Source organism: Crinia signifera, chromosome 2, assembly GCF_055691185.1.
Source record: "Crinia signifera chromosome 2, ASM5569118v1, whole genome shotgun sequence".
In the NCBI taxonomy this organism is placed as follows: Eukaryota; Metazoa; Chordata; class Amphibia; order Anura; family Myobatrachidae; genus Crinia; species Crinia signifera.
The window spans coordinates 360,967,399-360,990,333 of NC_139218.1; the positions used below are offsets into that span (position 1 = coordinate 360,967,399).

Here is a 22,935-nt window from a genome sequence, read left to right on the forward strand (position 1 = left end):
TGCCGGATCGTCACCGCTCACTTCAGTTTGTTGCGCATAATTTACGCCTGTGATGCGGAATCGCCACGCTGCGATATTGCCGCTCAGTGCAGTTCTATGAGCTGTGGGAGCGAATTATATGTATTTGTATTGCGATAGGATCGCGCCAATCATCACAGGAGTCGCATATCGTGATTAACATGGCATCGATGAGTGTGGCTACACCTGTATGTATATTACTATCTGAGAACAAATAGCGAGTAGGTGTTGCCTGCAGTAATAACATGCAGGGGTGATATTACTAAATTAAGTTTTTGACCGATTTTATGTATTTTCATTAATTTTTTGTTAATTTTGCAAATCTTAGAATTACTAAAGGCAAAAAATCGACCAAAAAAAAAAAAAATCGACCACAAAATTACTCAGAATCTGAACTGAAGATCGGGAAAACATCAGCGGTTTCTCACGGAACTTAATTTAAATCAGAGATTTGCTAACAGTCGGTTCGAAAACCACAGCACAGAATCCGCTAATTATAGGGCCTGATTCAGCACGGATCAGAAAAAAAGCTAAATCTTTCTCAAATGGGCTAAACCATGCGCACTGCAGGTGGGGCAGATGTAACATGTGCAGAGAGAGTTAGATTTGGGTGAGTGATTTTGTTTATGTGCAGAGTAAATACTGGCTGCTTTATTCTTACATTGCAATTTAGAATTCAGTTTGAACACACCCCACCCAAATCTTACATCTGCCCCACCTGCGGTGCACATGGTTTTGCCCACTAAAGGAAGATTTTGCTTTTGTGATCCATGCTGAATTAGCCCCATAGACTAATAGATGATGGGCATTTTTCAGGTGTGGTACATGGGACCGACAGTCGGGATCCCGACAGTCATTAGGCCGAAGTCGGGATCCCGACTGGCCGGACCTAGACAGCGTGGTGAGCGCAACTAAGCCCCTTGAGGGCACGGTGGCTCTCTACGTGAGCCACCTATTCTATTCTCCCTCTATGGGGGTCGTGGACCCCCATGAGGGAAAATAGCCGACGGCCGTCGGGAACCCGGCTGTCGGTGTTTTGACAGTCGGGACCCCATCCGGCACCCCATTCTTCACTTCTGTTCAGGTTGTAATTCTGTGTGGCTGTTGATTTACTTGAGCTGATGATTTTCAAAAACAGACAATTGTAATTTCTGTTCTTTCTTGGCAACACTAAGGGGCCGATTCAGACCCATTCGTCCGGATCTGAATTCGGCACTGTTTTCAATGGTGGGGGGTCTGAGTATGCGCATATATGCACATGTGCAGACCCCCTGTGCGAATGCCTTTGGCGAGTTCACACGGGCAGAGGCGGGAAGGGGGCGGCATTAGGGGAACAGCCAGCGTTTTATGTGCATCCCCATGAAATGCTGGGCATTGTCCTGGATGCGCAGGCGTGGTTTTGCCTGGTCAGGGCGGGCGGCTGACATCACATGACGCCAGCGCCCGCCCCGTATTTGTCGATCAGCATAAGAAATAAAAGTAAGTTTAGATAATTCATTGTGGTTTTACATGGAGATACTGGGGAATAACATGAATATTAAGAGGAGCTCAAACCCCTGCATTCACTTTACTGCCCCATTTCGGGCCAGTCCATATGCCTCCAGAACGCCAAACCAGACCCAAACTCATCACCTCCCAGACCATAGTTTGCTGCCCATTGCTCCGCCTACATCAGTCACCTGAATCACCTGCCTCATCAGCCTGTTGTGCTGCCCCCAGCAAGAGTCCCCCATTCATGTGCCTAGTGGGAAATCCACTACTGCAGTTTAGAACACAGTGGGGCCCAGTTATTATTGGATCGCATTTGAAATGAGATTTGGGCGGCATATACCGGCCAGCACCGCATTGCAATATGCGATCCTTTCAGATGAATGATCTCCGAAAGGAGACTGTCCCTGCGTTCTGCTTTGCTGGGTGCCGGGGGTCTGCGCATGCGTGGTTAGCACTGACCCCCAGTTGACTGCACTGCCCCGCCAGAAGTGTGGTCTGTAGCCCATAGGCTACAATGGGCTATCGTCATCTTAGAAAGACAGTAGCCCAGGGACCCACTGCAATGCTGCCCGATGTTGATACATTGGGCAGCATCGCATCCCCCCCATAGAAACCTATGGGGGGATGCGGCAACCGTCGGCGCCGGGCGGACCACAACAGGGATTGGGGATTCCTGCTGTGGTCCCTCCTACACACATTCAGTATGTAGTAGCAGTAAGTAGCAGGACTGTATCGCAGGATGGACTCGCGTATGCGCAGTCTATCGATTATCGCCCAGCCTGTGATTTCGCAGCAGTGCGATCAGGTCTGAATAACCCCATTAGTGACATAGTTGTATTATTCTAATAAACCGGGCAGGTCTGACAGTTTTGCTTATTTTATACTTTATCTCTTAGCGTTTTCCTTATGCGCCTTGAAAAGATCAAAGTGTTTTAGCTGACAGGTGTTCCCAGAGGGAACCTGAGACTATAGGAGAACACAGAGTTAATGGGATTAATTTCTGTATGACTAAAGGCACTGCAAATGTCAGCCTTGAGAACGCTAGTACCTGATCTATCTAAATAAATAAGCATTAATTACTGTTATGTTATGTGTAATGTCTCTACAGCAACTGTGAAAATTAGTTATTAGTCAGAATTACAGCAGCAGCAAATGTGTCTACTTAATGTTTAAAGATAGTGGCAATTGTTTCCTTAGATACACATATCGTTGTATTACATGTATCATTCTATGTAGAAGCTAGGGTCTGTTCTCACAGCTTAGAACCATATTTCACATAAAGATAATTTACTTATCCCGTGGAAACATGCGCATCTACCTAAAGGCCCCCATACACTAAAGGCCCCCATACACAAAGCAATTCACCTACAATTTGGCTCTTTTCCTGAGATTGTGGTGATCAATCGCAGGAAAAAGAGCCCAAACTGCAGATGATTAGGCATTTTGACAATGAAGATAAATTCCATGGTAATGTGTGGGGTATTGGTGCCTCAAGCAGCATATTGTAGCATTTCAGGGGTTGTCAGCCTCCAACTGTGATCCCATCTTACTTTTAATGGCCATGTTACACAACCATGGTGTTACTCAGAAGGTCACGGGTGACAGGGATACTGTCGCTTCTTACTTCCAATGGCCCTGCTACACAACCATGGTGTTACTCAGAAGGTCATGGGTTGTAAGGGCTGCGGTCCCATCTTACTACTGGTGGCCATGCTACATAACCATGGTGTTACTCAGAAGGTCAGGGGTGATGAGGTATGCGGTCCCATCTTACTACCAATGGCCAAGCTACACAACCATGGTGATACTCAGGTCAAAGGTGACAGGGATGCGGTCCCATCTTACTACTGGTGGCCATGCTACATAACCATGGTGTTACTCAGAAGGTCAGGGGTGACAGGGATGCGGTCCCATCTTACTACCAATGGCCAAGCTACACAACAATGGTGATACTCAGGTCAGAGGTGACAGGGATGCGGTCCCATCTTACTTCCAATGGCTATGCTACATAACCATGGTGTTACACAGAAGGTCAGGGGTGACAGGGATGCGGTCCCATCTTACTTCTCATGGCCATGTTCTACAATTATGGTGTTACTTAGAAGGTCAGGGGTGTCAGGGACGTAGTCCCATCTTACTACCAATGGCCATGCTACACAACCATGGTGTTACTCAGAAGGTCAGGGGTGGCAGGGATGCGGTCCCATCTTACTTCTCATGGCCATGTTCTACAATTATGGTGTTACTCAGAAGGTCGATGACCAACAGATATACACAAGTTAGGCGCCAGCTGTTGGCATCCCAAATTCCCTACGGCTGCAACTTTTGTATAGTTTCACACAACCAATGTGTATGAGATCGCAGATTGGATGGCATTTGCAAGCACCTCTGAACCATGTGTTTCCATACACCCTGCTCTCCTGTTAAAACATATCTATTTTTTTCTACTTTAGAAATGTAAAAAGATAAATTATATTTTTATAAAGGGCAAATAAGGTTAAAATCCCCACTAAAAAGCAGTAAAACAAAACATGGATCTAAGCATCTTGTGGCAGAAATTGTTGTTGTAACATATTTGTGGTTTTGCGTCTTAAGAGCAGCAGCAGCTATCGCCGTAGTGTAGTGCCGGCTCCCAGGCAGCTGCCGAGACCAGATCTACTGACTGTACATTGGCCATGAGCAGTATATTCACAGCTATTCCCACAGAAACTCTATACATTTGGCAGTAATAAGAGAGCTAAAAGAAATGCAATGCATAAAAAAACCATTACATACTATTAGATGTTATCCTAAAACTGGACTGGATAGATGTTATCTATAATCATGGTTAGACTAATATAAGCAATATAATGCAGTTTTATTATTAGTCTTACTTATGCGTAATTGTTAGCGTTTAAGACCAGTTAGGAGCAGATTATTGGATGACGAGTCAGATGCAGTCCTTGCCTCTTTTGTCTTCTTTGACGATGCTAATGCTGCTACATACCTCCCAACTGCCCCGATTACTGCGGGGCTGTCACAATTTTTGTGACTGTCCAGCATCCCACCCTGGGTCGGCATTGTCTGGCGGTGGAAGGGGGCAATTGGAAGCTCTCTGAAGAGATAGACAGGAGGCATGACCAACAGCTCCTAGAAAGCTGGCCATGCCCCCACAGCAGTGAAAATGGGACAAGGCTTTAATTGGCGCAATTGTAGGCCAAGCCCCTTAGCCAAGAGGCCACACCCCTAATTTGTCCTGACTAGAATAAAGAATAAGTTGTGAGGTATGCTGCTACAAAGCCCTTCCTTCCACATCCTTCAAATGTGCAGGGACTGTGTACTTGCTCGCAGGTTCTATAGAAGCGCTTTTAATGCTTAAGGTGCACCACCAGTCACCCAATCAAAACTTCCCCCAGTTTTGCCTCCGCTTTTATCAGCAAGGCTGCAACACTCCAATAAGATGCTTCATCTCCATGCATCTTTGTCGCCACCCTGTGACCTCCCAGTCACCTACCAGGAAGGCCTCTCACATTTTTACTACCGTGCATCTTCATTTGTTCTATGATGCTCTACAAACAGATCGGGATGGAGAGTGTGATGCATTTCAGATACACGCACATACGGATGGAAAATTAGTTTTTCACATTTTTTGCATGTCGATGTTGACACCTGAGCACATGGACCACCAAATTGTATTCTGCCTCCAAAAAGTTGGAAAATATCATGAAATAGTCATGTCAAACTTTTCATTTGTCGCCTATTGCATGTCAACCTTTAAGCCAATGTTGATATTTGTCAATGATGACTTTTTGGTGTCGAACTATTAACTATTGACCTAGACATTGTCTGTTAGTCATCCGGATACCCAACCAACTACAGCCAGGTTCTGCATTCTGTCTAGTCTCTCTGGCCATGTGATCTGCAGTTCTAACGTCTTTCAAAAAGTTGCCGTCTCTGTATCCCAGCTACTGTGCTGAGTCTGGAGGGTGAGATTGTAGCCTCAGAGGCATCTGGCCTGCGCCACATGTTTCCTCAGTATGGATATATACATAGGTTTTACACCCCACCCCCCACACTTACCTAAGTCTGCTTTGACTAACCTGATGCATCTCATCCAACCATATTTTACCCTTGATATTTTTTTCTTTAAAAGTAGTATATAAGGGAATAGAAAGCAAGTCATCAATAATTGCATCCACATTGCGGCACAGGACCAAATGCAGCCTTAAAGGCGCCAATAATTCTTATAGTTGGTGTTTTTTTCCCATATGTATGCATACAGCATGCACGACTATGCAGAATCCGCAGTTGCACCAACTTGGGCACAGTGAACAATGCCTATGTCAGAACTCCTAATACATACTGTTCAGACACAACGGAGATGCTTATTGAGGTGTGTGCATCCCCCCTAAGTGCATAAGGTTGTTACCGAGCATACACAGTATGAATGCACACAAGATATGGGAGGTCATTCTGATTGATTCTCTCCCCCGCGCGCTCGCATGGGGAGTGATGTTTTGTGTATTTATGCACATGTGCAGGCTCTGTGTGCGAATGGACGTGGCGACTTTCATAGTCACTGGGCCGTTCGCACAGAGCAGTGCGGGCGGCGGGCACGGGCCGTGCCCATGGGATCGCTCAGCGTTTCATGGGCGTTCCCATGCAAATGCTGGGCGTTCCCATGCGAATGGTGGAATGACGTGGGTGCCGGGGACGGGCAGCTGATGTCACCGATGTCAGCTGCCCGCCCTGTTCATGTAGATGGGTGGTGCAAATCTGAGTCACCAGAGAGTGACTTAGATTTGCAAGGACTTAAGAAATCATTTGATGGTCGGCGCCGCACGCAAGGTTGCGAATGGGTGTTTATGAAAAACATCCATACACGTGCATGCGGCCGTTTGTGCGGGCGGCGTTTAGTTGGCTCGCAAAGCTCCATTTAACTCTCCATTGAAGTGTATTTCTATTCGCAATGGTGCGAGCATGGATGGACGAACAGAGTTGCACATGCGCTGTCCAGCCATTGCTCAAGCGCACTAAGCTGAAAAACGCGTCCGTGCGTATTCCTCTACTACACATCCCAGCATGCCTTGACACATTTTTGACAGATGCTAACAGCAAAAATGTGACAATGCATGCTGGGATGTGTAGTTCAGTAGCAGAGGTAGTGTTTCATGCTTCCATTCCCTGCAGCTAATACCCCTTCCACACATCAGCTGTATCCTCAGTTAAACACCCATCAACCTAGGATTTCTGCACATGCGAAAGGAAACAACCCGTATCTTAAAATGGGTACACACTGTACGATTTGCAGTAACAATATGCACGATAATAATATTGTTAATGATATCATAGTGTAGATCGTTCAGTGTGTACTCTCCATACTGTTAATGATGCGCGCTCCCGAAGATTGTTAACTATAACCCCTATCGTATGAACATCCAGTCAAATCTGACGATATCATCAGTGCTGGGTCCATCCCCCTGCTCCCAACCAGGGCTTATATTTCCAGGGTTATTGTTGTCCATCTCCTGTGCAGCAACTTATTCTCATAATTGTTTGCTTCCATAACCCTTACATACCATACTTGCCTACTTTTGAAAACTATTTTCAGGGATATTATAGTTGGTAATAGAATTTTGCACAGCGCCCCACTGAGGGGGTTGTCATGCTCCACCCAAAGTGTCTAGTTCCATATATGGACAGATTGTGAAAAGAGATTGTGAACGTGGCACCTAGAAGTGTGGCTGTGTACTGCTACATCTGAGGGGAATCTTTTATAATGACTTATATCCAAAAGTAGATGAGCCCCAAAGCAGTTAGTAAGAGCTACTTTACTTGGTAAAGTGCTGGGAAATGGTGCTGATGATTCAATGTAAATGTATCTGTCTTTCATTCCTTTTCCCCAAAAAAATGTAACAGCTACATAATGTGGGCTAGGTGACATGAGGGAGATTGTTAGACTAATGAGGGAGAGAGGGAGATTGCTGCTATTTCAGGGAGTCTTCTGCAGAATGCAGGAGGATAGGCAGCTACAGCAGTGGCATAAGTTTGTCCCAGTTGCCCGGAGACAAGATGAATATTGGTGCCCCCACCCCACACACACACACACACACAACGTTATTCAAAATATATATAGTCTGTTATGAAATATATATTATATACTGTATGTAGATAGAGAACTCAGCCACAGAAGCAATTTTGATGGCTTTCAATTAATGGATTTAAACTGGCAGTGGTGGAGTGGTGCCCCCTTGAGAGCAGGAGCCCGGCGGCAGATGACTCCATTGCCTCCCAGAGTTCTGCCTCTGAGCTACAGTATGTTACATACATGTAGCATGACATTAATAGAACTATCCACAACTGGTTTTCTATTGTATTTTTACACCTACATTATGCAGAGCTCATGCTATCGGAAGCCAGATTTTCTATACCATGATTACTGGGTACTTATGTAATATCTGGACTCCTGTTTTACTTATGAGACCGCGTCCCCTCGCGGGGCTCGCTGCGCTCACCACGCTTCGGGCACGGTGGCTCGCTGCGCTCGCCACACTATATAAAATCAACTCCATGCGTAGTTGGATAGTAGGGGTATGAAAAAATGGGGTGCATTTAACATGGGAGCCCAGATAATACATACGGTAAGTACCGATTACTGTTTAGTTCCTTATGTGCGATTATTGAAATATTTATTCCAGGAACTGGTCACTTCTAAGTTACTGATCCTAAGGGGGGGAAACAAACAGAGTGGGCAGTGAGTTACTTCTCAGAATGCAGCAGCCTCTCCGCAGACCTATTCTGCAGTGCAGCCCAGTGTTTGCTATGATGGCAGCTAACAAAGATACTGTACTCTTTGTGTGTGTGTTGTGAAAATAACATTGCAGCCATGGGGAAAGGGCCTGCTCACATGGCCAGCGAGCTGAATCGTCGTCTTTGTTACAGGAGACCCAGGAACTCCACAGCGTAATCAGGACCCGGTTACTTTGGAAGAAGTTGAGTTTTGTTTGTTTTATTTCTTTTTTTTTCTCATTTACATCAGAAAAAATGTGCAAATGACATGTGTTTTAAAGAGATAAGGTTACAGTGCAGCACTGTTCGAATAGAAATGTATGACAGCTGAGATCAGCCATATTCTCATTGGCAAAGCAAAGGCTAATTCCTGGCATGATACATTGCTGGACCCCGATCATTTCAAGTTTACATCAGTTATTGCTATTTTATTAGGTCCTGTTTACAAAGCTGCTTCATGTCTGCAGTCTGTTCCCACTTGTACTAAGCGTACTGAAACCACATTAACACATGGTTGCCTACCCTCCTGGAATGCACGGGAGGGTCCCGGAAATCGGGACCCCCTCCTGCACCCCGGAAAGGGAGGTAAGCCTCCCAAATTTCTACATGTCTCCTGCACCCCTCCCGTCGGTGGGGGTCCATGTCGATGCAGCCCCCTTCCCCGCTGTGCAATGCCTGCAATATCTGCATTGCAAGGCAGGGGGAGTGGCCACAAGGACACGATCGCCACTGGTCATGCCCCCAAAGCCATCATATCAATATGGCTCTGGCCCGGTCCCGCCCCTTTCCCCTCCCTGTCAGCCGCCCTGTCTCAGGGAACTGGCTGCCCTATCCCGGAGAGCGCAGCACAAATGTAGGCAACCCTGCATTAACAATAGTCTGTTTTTAAAACATTTTCAAATAGGGTATGGGTCATAGAGTTGACACTGTGAAGGTCGACATACATTAGGTTGACTACTTAGGTCAACACATAGAATAGGTCAACATGGCTAAGATCGACAGGGTCAGAAGGGCAACACAAGCATTTTTTGGAAGGTCAAAAGGTCAACAATTTTTATATTGCTTTTTTTTTTTGTCCCGAATTTTGACGTAAGTCGACACGGACACTGTATAAGTGTACCGTGTCCCCTTGCATGGGTCGTTGCGCTCATCATGCTTCTTGCGCGGTTCATTCGCTCGGCACACTGTTATATTCTCCCTCCACGTCCTAACGGATGGAAGGGTATGAAATGCCGCCTGTTTTGGGAAAAAAACTCATGTCGACCTTTTTACTGTTGACATTCCCATTGTTGACCTAATGCTTGCGTCAACTTTCCAGCCCCGAGATGAAGTACCAAATAATATTGGGGCGTTCCAGCAAAACCTATGGGGGCACTGATGTATTTATAATGGGTGCACACTGTCACCTGGGTCCAGGGGGCCCCACACCTTACACCCTTCATCAGTTTAATTATACTCACCACTCCGTCAGCCCGGCGCTGACTACAGAGCTGCAATTTACATTGGGAAAATGGCTGCCATGGCCATTTTCCAGTGAATCGTGCATGTGCAATATAGATGTCCTCAGAAATGAAGTGCAGGCTCCATTTTCCTGGAGACTTGCACATGCAGAGTAGACTGTGGCAAAATGCCAGAGTCTACTGCACAGCTGGAGAGGAGGGGGCACAACCAGTGCATGCACATGGGCCTTCTCTCTTAAAGCATGTCGGTAATGATGTCTTCAGAAATGGCCTTTTTCAGGATTACAAAGATGACATAATGCCAGAACTCCCCAAGAAGCTCCAATAAGCAATGTTTAATGAGTCTGGGTTGGATAACCAAGGGTGGATCTGTTCACTGTGACTTGGGTCAAGCCTGTGTTCACACCTGCTCACTACCTGGGTTAAAATGCGGAGTCACTCCACACAGTTTACTTCTTTAGGGTGCGTTCATACTGAGCCTGAACTCTAGTCAACCCGGCAATGACCTGGGTCATTTTGGAAGTCTGAAAGGGGAATAATTGTCATTTTTCACAGCCTGTAGTATGACAGGAGCTAATTGGTTGGTATTTTATCTCCCTCCACTTTGATAAATCTCCAACTAGAAAAAAAATCAGCAAGACAATATTATTATTATTATTATTATTATAGCTTCCTGTGTTCACAACAGTGGAGAGCTATATTTTACTCAATTCTGAGGCACAATGATCAGACAATGCCACCATCAGGGGTGCAAGTATGGCGGTACAGGGTGGTACGACGTACCGCTAAAACATATGGTGCCGGTACCCCGTACCGCCATAACAAATGACCCAGCGCTCACTGTGCATGCGCGGCCAGCTGGTGCCCGAGGCCTGGAAGGACAGGGCCAAGCTGCTGGTGGGGAACCTCGTCTGCCTACCCCGGCACGTCATGGCCGGCTTGCCTGTCTTCCCGCGCCTCAGCCTGGAGTTCGCAGTGGGAGCCAGGGACTCGCCTGAGTGGCCGGCCGAGGAGGAGTGGGTGGAGGACAGCCGGGAGCAGGTCTACGTCCTGGTGTCGGAGACATCGGACTGCTGCACGTCCGGGGATGGGGAGAGCCAGGAGCTCTGATCAGAGAGGCCCTGACTGGGGACCTGCCACACCGGCTGGTGCAGAAGAGGCCCAGTAGGTAATGGCCTGGCTGTTTGGGGTGTGGGGGGGGGGGGGGGGGGGGGGAATAGGAGTCAATATTTTCGCTGATAAAAAAAATGCTATTTTACAGCAATTGTTAGGTCAGCTTGTCCAATCAGATGGCTCTCCCAGTGAACATTTTTAAAACTGAAACATGGTGGTGTTGTCAACCAGTTTAGATATACTTTCTTTATTGCATCCGGGAAAGTGATAGTCTGATTAGTTGCTATTGGCAGCACATGCACATCCCTGTTTTAGAAGCTTTAGTAAATCTACGCCCTAGAGCAGGGTCAGGCAATAAGTGGCACTCCAGCTGTTGTGAAACTACATATCCCAACATACTTTCCATAGTTTTAGCCAGTGCTTTTTTTCAGCAGGCTCCAGCAGGAACTGAGGGCCTTATTCTAGTTCACTCTTTCTGACAAAATCCTTCTTAGATGGACGAAACCATGTGCACTGCAGGGGGGCAGATGTAAAATGTGCAGAGAGAATTAGATTTGGGTGAGTTATTTTGTTTCTGTGCAGGGTAAATACTGACTGCTTTATTTTTACACTGCAATATAGATCTCACTTTGAAGTAAAACCCCACCCAAATCTAACTCTCTCTGCACAAGTAACACCTGCCCCCCTGCAGTGCACATGGTTTTGTCCATCTACGAAGGATTTTGTCAGAAAGAGTGAACTAGAATAAGGCCCTCAGTTCCTGCTGGAGCCTGCTGAAAAATAGCACTGGTTTTAGCAATCCCTAATAGCAAAACTGTGGCAAGGCATGATGGGATTTGTAGTTTCACAACAGTTGGAGGGCCATAGTTTGGTCATAGTGTAATTACAGCTATCACTATATTTCCAGGGCTTACTGACCCCACACATAACCTGGGCGCAGGAGGGAGGGGAGTTTGCGTCAGCGATGTACTCTGACTGCACCCTGATGCTTTAGAGGCCACATAATTGTTTGACTGGAGTCCTCTGTGTGCAATTAAAGTGCTTTAATTGCTTTCAAAATATAAAATTCCTGTCTGTGAGAGATCTAAGAGTTGTTTAGTGTAGTTCCAAGCAAGAACCTCAACGTGAACATGAAAAAAATCAAAGCAAATCTGAAAATATGTTTTTAATAAAGAACCAATCATAAGGCGAAGATGAGATTTCTTCAAAACTGAAAGTCTGCCTTGGGAAGGATAGGAGAAAACTCTCCATGGGATGACAATGGCCTGGATCAGTCACAATTTTGCCAGTATGGTTGGACTGGGATAGTAAGAGTTAGCTGGAAAAGGTGTGTGATGTCCTAATACAGGGTGCAGGAAGATTGTACGATGACACAAGGAATCTGGGATTACATGTTAGACAGGGACAGATTTATGGAACCTGGTGAAGTGATAAAGCCAATCAGATCCTAACTTTATCACTTCAGCAGGCTTAATAAATCTGCCCCCAGTATGTTATAGAAGCCCACCAATGCTCATCATCCCATTAACACAGTCCCTATTATGAAGCATGGGGGTACAGGGAAATGCTATTGCACATGAATGGAGCAAAGGATATACAAAAAAAGAAAAACTGGTGCAATAATGAACGTAAAAGACCTAGGATCTGGGAGAATTGTTAACTTCCTGCAGGTTAATGACATAAATCATGCAGCAAAAGCCCAGCTGGAGTGTTTTATAGACTAGATCAGGGTGTCCTAGAGTAAAGGCTGGGTATTGGTCTAATGAGATTCCCTGGATTTAAATGAATATTGCTATTCACCAACTCGCCAACATTACAAAGAAAAAAAGGCAATAAAATGGTAGTGTCCAGATGTGCAAATCTAGGAGAGACTAGACTATTACCCAGATATACTCAGAGACCTCCCCAGACAGACTCAGAGACCTCCTCCCCAGATAGACTCAGAACCCTCCCCAGATAGACTCAGAGACCTCCCCAGAAAGGCCCAGAGACCTCCCCAGATAGACCCAGAGGACCCCCCCAGATAGACTAAGAGACCTCCCCAGATAGACTCAGACCTCCTCCCCAGATAGACTCATAACCCACCCCAGATAAGACTCAGAGACCTCCCCAGATAAACTCAGAGACTTCCCCAGATAAACTCAGAGACCTCCCCAGATAAACTCAGAGACCTCCCCAGGTAAAGGAAGAGACCGCCTCAGATAGACTCAGAAACCTCCCCAGATAGACACAGAGACCACCCCAGATAGACTCAGAACTATGCAATATTTTTACTTATCGATGGTCATCCATTGTGTTTGACTAATTAACCTGTGGGCCAATCAAAACATGGGGGTGGGGCTTCGCGGGTTTCAGGAACCGAGTTATGCTCCATGTGCCGGCACTTTGAAAAAAAAATCAAAACAAAACATTGTTTTGCTGCGCCTTCGATGGAGAGAAACCATCTGGTTCTCCCCATCGATGGCAAAAGTATTCAACTTCAGCCATAAACCATCAATGATTTCGATTCATCGATGGTCATTGTCCATGCCTACCCCAGATAGACCCAGGCTACTACCCAGATAGACAAAGAGGTGTTTCTTTACTAAGATGGGAGTTATATTTAAGATTTTATGTTGCCCATAGCAACGAATGAGATTTGACTTCTTTGTTATTTAGCACCTTCTACAATATACAGTAGGAGCAAGTTTCATCTTTGCTCCTTTGGCCATGGCTAGCCATGGCTATTCTATTGTTCTCAGCTGCAATACGTATTGTATTGCAGCTGAGAACAATAGAATAGACATGGCTAGCCATGGCTAGCCATGGACAAAGGAGCAAAGATGAAACTTGCTCCTACTGTACTGTAAAAGATAGAATCTGATTGGTTGCCCATAGCATGCCTCACAACTGGTATGATTTTCACAGGACAGTCCTGTTTTTTCTGGGACTGTCTCTTATGCAACCCTAGGGCATAGGTGCCGATTCTGTGGGTGCTTGAGGGCCCGAGCACCCACGGAAATTGATGAGCACCCACCCGCTCAGCAGCGGCCCACTCGCCTGTGTCCCACTGCACACCCCCTCCCTCGTCACTGGCACAGGTACTGTGTGGGCATTTGAGTACCTGCACTGTGGGGGCATTTATGTATTTGGCACTGTGGGGGCATTTATGTACTTGGCACTGTGGAGGGGGGGGGGATTTTGTACCTGCACTGTGTGGGCATTTATGTATTTGGCACTGTTACCATAATTTGAATATTGGAGACAACTGTGCTGCGTAATATAAATCATTATAATTTTGAAGGCCACTCCCCTTTCCCATAAAGCCACTCCCCTATATTTTTGGCTTGAGCACCCACCAGCAAAAACATAAATCAGCACCTATGCCCTAGGGGGGCAGTTGGGAGTCCCCCTGCCTGTTGCTGATCTGCATATGAGCAGTGGGGACTAGATGCAGTGAAATAGAGGGGCTGGGGGAATGGCAAGCAGCTCACGGAGTGCTGGCCATGCCCCCCCATAGTGATAGAAAATGGGGGTGTGGCTTGCGACACCCGTTCGGCAGAGGACAAGCCCTCTTCAGAAGAGGCCATGCATCCTTTTCGGGTGTGCACTTGACGGCCCCAATTAGCAACATGGAAATTTTGGATTCTATGCCATAACATCATCCCATCTTAGTAAATAAACCCCAGAGAGTTTCCCAGATGGACTCTACCAAGATAGTCTTAGATGACTCCCCAGATGGACTATAACTGCACCTCTATATGCTTCTACTAAGTACTAAAACAAGAGACTTGTATACTTTATCGCAATTGTCTGTTTTTTGTAAATGAATAAGGTATAGCCATCGACCATTGATGATTTGAAATAGTTTTGCCGTTGATGAGGGAGAACCAGATGGTTTCCCTCCATCGATGTCAAGCATATATTAATAGTTTTATATTTTCCCAAGTGGCCGAGACACTGAGCGGAGCTCTGCCCCTTACACCCATGAAGGCCCGCCCCTATGTTTTGATTGGCCCACAGGCCAATCACTCAAAGAAAATGGATGACCATCAATAGGTAAAAACATTGATGGTCAACCATTGCATGGTATCAACACTATCAATGTCACTATCGATGGCCAGTTGCACTATTGCCATCAATGGCAACCATCGATAGCCAGGGCCGGCGCCACCACTAGGCAAACCTAGGCATTTGCCTAGGGCGCCGGCCACTGGAGGGCGGAAAATGCCGCCCGGGTACCTGTCCTACCGGCGCTGTCTATTTCAATCTGGCGGCGGAGGCAGCGGGGGTCCCTGCAGTCTATTAAAAATCACGAGCGCTATCCGCCGGGCTATGCGGAAGCGCTTCTAGTGTGAAAACTCTGGCAGCACGGCGCACGCTGATCTCAGCCAATCAGCGTGCTGCCAGAGTTTTCACACTAGAAGCGCTTCCGCATAGCCCGGCGGATAGCGCTCGTGATTTTTAATAGACTGCAGGGACCCCCGCTGCCTCCGCCGCCAGATTGAAATAGACAGCGCCGCAGCAGGACAGGACAGGTACCACCCCACACCACCCACCCACCCACCCACCCCCCCCCCCCCCCCCCCGGCACCGGGGCGCCCCCAGCCCGACTCGCCTGGGGCGCTCCGGTGCCTTGCACCGGCCCTGTCGATAGCAATGGCAACGATGGGCATCCCTAAAATCAATATGGTAAGCATAAGAGAGTGATCTGTTTCCATTACAGAATATCAGTATAATAGTAGATCCAATCAGATTGCAGGATGATGATTAAAAGTAGCAGTATTCATTATTACAAGAGGGAGGGCCCTGCTCACAAGAGCAATGGTGCATACCAGCTAACATTTCATATTGTTAATGCTGAGTATTTACCTCCCAGCAGATCACATACAACACTTGTCTCTGCAGACCATGGGGCACTCCAATCCACATCATGTCATGTTTACTGACTGTGACAGCAGTCAAAATACCAAAAAAAGGGGTGAATATGTTTTTATAGACCCGATGTAAATGGTTTCCTTTGAGGCTACTCCATCTGCAAAGCTTGGGTCAGGGATGGGGAACCTTCATCCCTCCAGCTGTTGCTGAACTACACATCCCAGCATGCCCTTCATGGCCAAATAGCAAAACTGTAGCAGGGCATGCTAAGATGCGTAGTTCAGCAACAGCTGGAGGGCCGGAGGTTCCCATTCCTGGCTTAGGTGATCATTGTGCAACTGGGCATTTGCATGTGTACAGCTCTTTATCACGTGCTTTGTAGAACCATATACAGCTTCCCATGAATGAGGGTATACAGCTACCCACCCACCGTCAGCCCACATGTATTATAAATATCTGCAAAGTCTTCATTTTGCACGCTTGGTTTGATATTACAAGTACAGAAATCTAGAAGCTTTTGGCATTCGGCAGCAGCCTGTATTAAGTTTCATACTGTCCATCTATTTGTCTGGGGTTACAGAAATAACAGACTCAATCATATGGTATTAATGTCGGTTTGCAGTAGATGCACTCGGACTGACACATGACCTACGCAGTCATGTTAGGTCAAACCCTAAGCTGATGGAATGGTAAAGTGATTACTTCAGTTCGGCCTAGTGACTCACTTCCTCCTTTGTCTTCCGTGCTGTTTTTTAGATTGTCAATTGGCATTTGACCCGTTGTGAATCGTTAAAAGGGATGGAATGGGTTAATGTCTTGGAAGTTTTGCCTTCTATAAAGGAAAAAAACATATAAGGATAAAGTGAATAGTGATGTCTGCAAAGGCAAATCATGTGTAGTTCATACGAATCTGCGCAAATAATCCCTTTTCTGTTGAGTGTTTTTTCGCCCCTGTGTTGAGTCTATTTTGCCATTATCCCAACACAAGGGGGAAATTTATTGACCACCAATCATAATCTACTTTTTTATCTCAAAATACGGTTCTTGTGTAGTTTCACGGCGCCGTGCTACTTCCGGGTTGGGTACGCTTGCCAAACGATCTAAAATAAAGTAACTTAACTCCATGCCAACGTGGATAGTTCATACCCCCACTATCCACGTTGGCATGGAGTTGATTTTAGATAGCGTGGCGAGCGTAGCGAGCCACCAAGCCCGCAGCGTGGGCGAGCGAAGCGAGCCCCGCAAGGGGACTCAGACGCACGGCGCCATGCAGGTGCCGTGAAACTACACAAGTACAGAAAAAACTATTAGACGAAACAAGTAATATAAAAATACCTCCTCACACACAAAAAAAAGTGCCAAAAATTGAAAGAAAAAAAGTGAGTTGAAAGGAAACAAGTATTTACTCCTGGTGGCAGTGTCGCACTGGGGTTAGTGCCTTCAGTACGTAAACTCAACCCAACCCCCCATGTGGGCCAAAGGGATAGGGTCAGAATGGGAACAAAGCTTAGGATCAGGGCCTCACAAAAGTCTCCCCCGTTTGCATCACTACAGAGGCGTGACCTTGACAGAAGCCACAGTTGAATTCATTGAGGGGCCATGCCCAGCAGCCCCATAGAATCCAGCTACACTGCCGGTTCCTTTTCATTGACAGGAGCCAGGTCCTGCTGGATAATGACACACTTTCCTATCACTTTGGAAGAGCTGCCATTTTGGGTGTCCCCCACCCCATTGTGACACCACTGCTTTGTGGTTCTTGCTTTGGCATTAATCTAGTTAAACAAAACTGAAAAAAGCAGGGTTAGTATAAGTTTCCCAAATAAAAACTGCCTTTCTTCTTGTCAGGGCCGGATATAATGAGTTGCAAGTCCGGTGGCCTTGTGGGGTGCCAGCTGAACTCTGAGGTTTTTTTTGAAGGGGCCGACATCCCGCACTCGCACCTCAGAACATCCGAACCGTAGCCTCTAGTTTGACCAATTAATTCTAAGTATTTTAGTGCTTGCGAGGGCTGAGGAATCGGGTGAAAAGTGGCGAATAGCATGTGTTTTAGATCCGATGCTCGGTCCCGTGGGCGCATCAGATCCCGTAGATCACAAGTGCATTATAGATATATTGGATCCGGCAGTACTTGCTGTGATCGCATGCAATCCTGCCATCCGTAAAGCTCCTGGGCGGTTCAAGGGGGTCAGCTGTGGCTTCTCCCCTCGGATAAGTCGCAGTAATGTATGGCCAGCTTTATATTGCTCACAGCTGCCTCCTGCTGAATACAGCGAGCAGATAAACAAGGAATGGGATCATTGGATAGACAGCAAGTAGGTCTACAAGCACTAGGTCGACACCACTAGGTCGACATGGGTTAGATTGACAGGGTTATTAAGTCGACACAAACATTAGGTCGACATGGGGAAGGTCGGCAGTCAAAGGGTGGACGTGGGGTTTTTTAACTTTTTAGACCCAAATTTCGACACGGTCGACATGGACACTGGAACATAGCACCGCATCCTCTAACATGGCTTGCTGCGCTCGCAATGCTTCCGGCATGGTGCCTCGCTATGCTCGCCACACTGTTTTATTCTCCCACCACGCCCTAGTGGATGGCAGTACATGAAATACCGCCTGTCGGCACATGTCGGTTCCAAAAAAAGGTGAAAAACCCCATTTCGCCCTTTTGACTGTCGACCTTCCCCAAGTCGGCCTAATGCTTGTGTCAACCTAATGACCCTGTCGACCTAACCCATGTTGACCTTCAGTCATGTCAGCCTTATGCATGTCGACCTTCATGCATGTCGACCTAGTGGTGTCGACCTAATGCTTGTAAGACCTAGTGACCGTATCCCGATAAACTAATACACGTACTACAGGGCCATGTACACATCACAGTACAGCAAAGACTCTAACACATAAAGAAAGACTCATTTAAATGGAACCTGATGTATTTTTCCTCTCATCCATCATATCAAACTGTTCAAACGCTTCATTGTCAGTCAATTGAAAAGATCCATTGCTTCTCCTGGGGCAGGGTAATGCTGTGTGAGGTGTTGCTTTCCCTTTTCACAATGTATCATGTCCTTCTTCTCACCTGGAGGCAAAGTACAAGTGTTACACAGCGAGGGCTCATATTCTCTTCCCAACATGACAACAAAACCCACAAAATGTGAGAAAGGTCAGCGAGGCAGAGGCGGGATTATTAACACGCTGTGAGGCAGGCGACTGTCTCTCACAATGCTTTTAAATGCAGGTTTATGCTGGTAGTTAATACAGTAAATGCCCAAACAAAGATCACATATCATTCATTGATTAATGAGATGAGCTGCGGATCTCTTCATGTGACAGTTTTATGTTCATGTATGTTTCTCGATGTCAGCGCACTTCTGTAAAAGTTGTAACATAGAAGAGCTGGGAGGGCGATTCAACATTTGGGAAAGCTTTGTTTGTAAAAAAAAAATCTAATATTGGTAAAAAAAAAAAAAAACTTTATTATAATAGAATCGTGTACAAAAGTTATCATACACCAGGATAACAGGAATGAACAGTCAGTGTGCAAAATGTTCTAATCCTTATACAATTTAAGTCCAATAGATTGCACCAATAGTTTCAGGGTATAATTCTCCATGCAATAGACCAAAAGGACAAAAAGGACAATAATATGTCATATTAAAAAGTAATTCACTATGTGATTTGGGCCCGATTTAACCCGATTCTGGAGGATCGGGCCGAGAAATCGGGTGATATTGGCAAAATTGCGTAGGGTATGACATCCAATCTGATCCGATGCGCGGCCCCGTGCGCATCGGATCAGATCCGGATGTCGGACGGTCTGCACATAAGATAAATCATGTGCAACTGTCTGCGGGAGCGGGGAACATTCCGGGGGAGCGGCAGGAGCAGGCTGGGAGTGGGGACCGGTCCGGGGGAGTGGGGACCGGTCCGGGGGAGCGGCACGAGATGTAGCGGCAGGCAGGGAGCGGGGACCTCAGATGCAGAGCAGAGACCGGGGAAGCGGCGGGAGAATAGAAAGAAATCCTACTCAAAAGACTGGAGGGCCTCTGATTGGCTGAGAGCTCAGCCAATAAGCGGCCGCCCAGTCTTTTGAATAGGATGGTTTCTATTCTCCCGCTGCTATCGATCGCTACCATGGACTCTGCTCTGCGGTCCCCACTGCGAGCGGGAGAATAGAAACCATCCTATTCAAAAGACTGGGCGACATCTCATCTCGTGCCGCTCCCCCGGACCGGTCCCCACTCCCAGCCTGCTCCTGCCGCTCCACCGTACCGGTCCCCGCTCCCACCCTGCTCCTGCTGCTCCCACGGACCGATAGCTCTCCTGCAGGTCCCCACGGACCCTCCTCTGCTCCCCAGATTTTTACATGTGATAAATTGCATCCGATTTATCACATGTAAAAAACGGCACATCAAGTGCCAAATCTTATCAAGCTCCCCCCCGGGGAGCTGCCGGGGAAGCTCAGGGGAAGTCGGGGCCGACTTGTCCTAAGTCGCCCTAGTGTATGGGGGCCCTTAGCTTTAGTGGTGTAACAAATGTTTTTTGTGCACCGTCTAGAACAGTTTGGCAAACCCTCTTTCCATTCCGCTCCATCTGCTACCACCAGTTCTGAACCCGGGACCTGCAGATCTACTTATCTGTGCCCCTGGAGCTCCTCCCACTACAATCAAAAATGGTCGCCGCCTCACAGCAGACAGTTATTAAGGATGCTAGAGGAGGTCACCGCCTCCTCTAGCATTCTCAATTACTGTCTGATGTGAGGGGGTGACCATTTTGTGAAGGGGCATTTTAATGACAACATGAGGCGTGCCGGAACCACAGATTTGTGTGGGCTATTCTTAAGCCACTATAAAGCTTTTAAAAATTATTAATTTAAAAATGAAAAGAGGTGATGTTGCCCCTAGCAACTAATCACATTCTACAATTTTCTAGGGTGAGATAGAGAAATTACTGTATAGACAGCATCTGATTGCGTTAGTAAATGTATCCCTAACTCTAGAGCCACTCTTTCTCCCCTGTTAGCGGGCTTCAGCTTTTCTGTTGGTGATGGAGTTCCTGCACAGAGATCCTTATTCTGCAATGTGTGGTCTCCATTACCTTTTTACAACTTTTCCACGTGTCTGCAGGGCAGGCAGCTTGTATCTCTCCAGCTGTTCGGGATTACTAGTCCCAGCGTGACCTGTCAGCTTCTCCCCAGCCAATAAAAACGTACTAGAGGAATCCACTAATGCAAGTTTACATGGGGGGGTTATTGCCACTATATGCGGCTCTGTACAATAGCTTTGGCTTGATGGAATACACCAGGAAGTGCTGAAGCTTGCATGTCTACAAGCTCCAGTTATGTATATGGGTGTGCTCCATTGGAACACTGATGAATGACCTGGGTGTTTGGTGGTCTGGTTGGTGTTTGCATAAAGCGGGTTAGGGGGCTTGGTCAAATATGATGTGACAGCGCGTAATCAAGCATAGAACACAGAGAAAGGAAGTAGCTGGTAACACATTGCTGCTGTGCCACCCTGACCTCTAGGAATTCTTAGTTCACACCTGTTTGTCAGTAGGGTCTAGGTAATGAGTACGAGTTCTGCAAATTTCAGCTACAAAAAGGATAGACCAGTGCTGCAGCATACAGAACCACAGATATATCCCTTGTGTTTTATAATAAACTAGTTTGCTGAACCGTTTCTTTGTCCATGTGCACTTTTCCCTCTACAATTCTGTCATTGGAACCCTCGGGGCAAAGTATAGGAGAATGGATCAGAGTGAAAACCCCTAATTGCAAGGCCTATATTGTGGTATAAGATGTATATATACAGTAATGTATCAGTATTGTATGTCTTTAATTCTTTAATTAGATTGCCCCCAGTATGACAATAACTGTTACATATATACACCCCCCCCCCCCCATTCCTCCAATCCCTTGCAGCTTATCCTCAACTGTAATACTTACAGGAGGAATATGATGGGATCCTGACAGTCAGAGTGCCGTTGTCGGTATTGTGAACGGGTTGGGATTGTTTGTTCTACAACAACTAGGTCGACAAGCATTGGGTCGACACCACTACGTCGACATGCAGCAATGTCGACATGGGTTAAGGTCGACATGGAACTAGGTCAACATGGGTCTAGGCCAACATGACATTAGGTCGACACAAGCATTAGGTTGACATGGGCTAGGTCGACAGTCAAAAGGTCGACATGGGGTTTTTCACAGTTTTTTACCCAAATGTTGACACAGTCGACATGGACACAGTTTGAAGTGCACCGCGTCCCCTCACATTGTTCGCTTTGTTCACAATGCTTCGGGCATGGTGTCTCGCTACACTCGGCACACTATTTTATTCTCCCACCACGCCCTAGTGGATGGCAGGGCATGAAATACCGCCTGTCGGCACGTCGGCTCAAAAAAACAGTGAAAAACCCCATGTCGACCTTTTGACTGTCGAACTAGCCCATGTCGACCTAATGCTTGTGTCGACCTAATGTCATGTCGCCCTAGACCCATGTCGATCTTGACCCATGTCGACCTAGTTGTGTCTACCCAATGCTTGTCGACCTAGTTGTTGTAGACCTAATAACCGTATCCCTTGTGAACGTTGGTATCTTGACACTCGGAAAGCTGACTACACACAGATGCTGCCATCTTATCACACTTAAGCCATACCTTCCAACTATAGAAGATTTTACATTGGGACCAGCCGGGCCGACGGTGCAGTTAACCCGAAATGAGGGTGGGGCTTCAATGCTGGTAGGGCTTCCGGTAGAGGGTGGGGCTTCAGTGCTGGTAGGGCCTTCCAGTAGAGGGTGGGGCCCATAGCTGCTACTCTATTGCTGCGGTGTGCCCTCAGCTCCCCCAACTGTCCCCCCTCCTGCGGAACACTATGATCCGCAGGTGCGACAGCAGTACAGTCTGCAATTAGCGGAGCTGTCCCGGGACAGTTGGGCGGTACTGTATGCTTGAGCTGGCTACACACTTTTGCAATCACTCTCGCTCATCCGAGTACTGTGCATCCAGCTCAGCCCCTTGTGAGCCCTCTCTGGCCCCAGGCTCTTATAGGATCAGGGAGTTGGGCAAACAAATATGATTCCTTTGAGTGCCAAGTGAATTTGTGAAAATTGGCAAGCAAAACATTTTCATTTATCTCAATGACCTGTAATGGTTACCTTATATAGGAAATTTCATCTGTTTTTACACATTTGAATTTATATAACAAATTTGAGCGACGCTGGA

At 46.8% G+C, this 22,935-nt stretch overlaps 1 protein-coding gene across 6 annotated transcripts in view; it reads left to right on the top strand.

The window, feature by feature from the left end:
- ATP8A2 (ATPase phospholipid transporting 8A2) overlaps nucleotides 1-22,935 on the top strand; it is a 683,532-nt gene that overhangs the window by 523,852 nt on the left and 136,745 nt on the right. The gene's annotated exons all lie outside the window — the stretch shown is intronic.